Here is a 3,028-nt window from a genome sequence, read left to right as displayed (position 1 = left end):
TATATATATATGGTTTGAAATGGCTTTGAGAAAATGTATTCGATATAGCATAACTATATTCGACTAAGCCTTATAACGTTAAGTTTTTTTACACGCACACACACACATACATACACACACACGCACACACACATACATACATTATGAGAATGCATGTGTGTGTGTGTGTGTGTGTGTGTGTGTGTGCATGTATGTATATGAGTGTGTATGTATATATGCGTGTATGTATGTACGTATGTATGTAGAGAACAAAAGCCAGAGGACAGAGAGCAAAGAACAGAGGCAAAAAGCAAAAGGACAAAACCAACTTACAAGAGTGTAGTGTGTACTGGGACAATGGAGTGCAGTGTAGTAAGTGTGTTTTCAATGAATGCAGACGACTTTGAAATAAATGGAAGGCTGTTCTTTTGTTGTTGTTGTTTTTGTTGTTGTTGTTTTTGTTGTTGTTGCTGTTGGGATTTTAGATTTGACTTTGTTGTCTTTTTTTTTTCACTGAATAATACCAGATTTAATCCAACCGAAATTATATCAACAATGTCAGCTGTAAGAAGATGATCATGATGGTGGTGCTGCTGATGGTGCTGATGGTGTTGTTGTTGTTGTTGTTGTTGTTGGTGGTGGTGGTGGTATTGGTGGTTGTGGTATTGGTGGTGGTTGTATTGGTGGTGAAGATTTTGGTAATGGTGGTGATGTGTGATGGTGGTGGTGGTGGTGGTGGTGGTGGTGATGATGATGATTATGATGATGATGATGATGGTGGTAGTGGTGATGGTGGTGGTGGTGGTGGTGGTGCTGGTGGTGGTGCTGGTGCTGGTGCTGGTGTTGATGGTAGCGGTCGGCATCGTTGTGGTGGTCGTGTTGATGGCGAGGCTGGTGGTAGTATTGGATTGTTGGATGGAGTAGTGACTCTGGTGTTGCTGCTGGTCTATTATTAATGATATTGATTTCTTTATTTGCTACAAGGGCGTCGAAAGAAAGATGAAATATGAGGGAAAAAAGTTAAGTAGAGAAAACAGTATACAAAAGGTTCGAAATGAGACGTTGCAATACAGGGAACGCTACCCACCACAAAACCAAGAGCCCTACAGATCAAGGACTAAGTAACTGATAAAGACAAGTGCCTGCTCCTAGCTGTATTCTCCGATTGAGTAGTGTATGTTGATAAGTGGGCTTACTCAACTGGGCCATTCCTGTCACTCCGACTCACATTTCAGCAAATTCACTGGAAGATAGTCCTTCCCTCTTCACACTCACCATCGTCTCCGAGTGAAACTTAACAAATTATTTCACCTCGGTTCTTTCAATCTTGCCCATCACACAACGGTTTTCCCTATAGCTCCAGTTAGAAGAAAATTGCCTTTTCTTTTCCAGCTAAAAGAAGGCAGTGAGGCAATCCTCATGATGAACTCAGTTGATAACCAGATCAGTCCCGCACACGACACCTGTCCTGCAACGTAATTTTACCAATCAGCAATACACCGACATTGAACGAGTTCGTGCGATACGATATCGTTGGCCGGTACCCATCTTGGACAGGCTGACGGTACTTGCATATCTGTAAAGTTCGGTTCGAACCAGCAATGAGGCACGGTAGTGCAGCGAAGCCAGGGATTTTTGAAAGCTACCTATAATTCCCTAGCTGAAAATTCTCCAAACCAGATTTTCAGTGGGACTTTGTCGAAGCCCAAAGTCTCTTTTAAAATTTCAGAGCTCTCTCCTGCCACAATAGTCCACCATAAAATGCTAATGTAGAAGTTCAGTTACAGGCACTACCGAATTCACTAAAGAAATGAGAACACCTGACAATGTTCCAGATGCCCAGGTACTTAATTTTGGTCTTTGATTAACCCAGAACTACAGCTCTTTTAATGATACAAAATACGAGAAAACTTACCTCGCAAACGGTGACAATATCCAGCTCTTATGCTGTAATCTCAGTGTATCATAACGCACGGCATATCGACTCCCTGAGTATAAACTGTTGGTAGGAAATGGATCATCTGACCAGGGAAAAGCGTCTCTTTCACAATAAATACAAGAGCAGTCTCTCAAATTTGATCAGACGAAAAATGGGGCAAGGTACGCCAGTCAGGTAGTAAAATGTCGATGGCATGACTTCATCATTCTGCTCGATCGTTTAGAAATCGTTTCTTCTCGCTCATTTATTAGTGAGACTTTTCTCCCTGCGCGTAACTTCATATCAGTATGTATTCATCAAGAGATCTGATCCGAACCAGGTTCCAAGCATCGTAATAGAACCTTCACATGAGTGATCAACATCACTGTCTGGCGGCATAGACTAGACTCTCTAAGCGTTTTATCTGGATTAATGCATACCTCTGTTTACACCACGTATTCCTTCGGTATGATACCAACCACTTCGATTTTCCTTATGCGCAACACCATGACGGTGACGTCATCCACACATGCCATTCCACGTCTCAGTTCCGAACACGCTTTTCTATTTCTAGCTACTTCCCGATCACCTTCACCAAAATTTCAAGCACTGCGTTTAGTAGGGTTAAAGTACCAAGAACTGGCGATGTTAAATCCATTATTCGCATCGTTCTAAGCCACCACTTTTTTTGCCATGATCGCTTCTTTTGGCCTAGTGTCTGAGAGTCAGAGATGTCTGTATTGGCGAAGATTAGTGACATGTTCAAGAGTCTAGCATATTCATGGATGACTCTAGAAGAAGGGAAGGAAGGAAGGAAGGAAAGAAGGAAGGAAGGAAGGAAGGAAAGGAAAGAAGGAAGGAAGGAAGGATGGTAGGAAAGAAGGAAGGAAGGAATGAAAGAAGGAAGGAAAGAAGGAAGGAAGGAAGGAAGGAAAGAAGAAAGAAAGAAAAGAAGGAAGGAAGGAAGGAAGGAAGGAAGAAAGAAAAGAAGGAAGGAAGGAAGGAAGGAAAGAAGGAAGGAAGGAAGGAAGGAAGGAAAGAAGGAAGGAAGAAAGAAAGAAAAGAAGGAAGGAAGGAAGGAAGGAAGGAAGGAATGAAGGAAGGAAAGAAGGAAGGAAGGAAGGAAGGAAG

The sequence above is a fragment of the Octopus bimaculoides genome, chromosome 5 (assembly GCF_001194135.2).
Source record: "Octopus bimaculoides isolate UCB-OBI-ISO-001 chromosome 5, ASM119413v2, whole genome shotgun sequence".
Taxonomy (NCBI): domain Eukaryota; kingdom Metazoa; phylum Mollusca; class Cephalopoda; order Octopoda; family Octopodidae; genus Octopus; species Octopus bimaculoides.
This window is presented reverse-complemented; position numbering follows the sequence as displayed.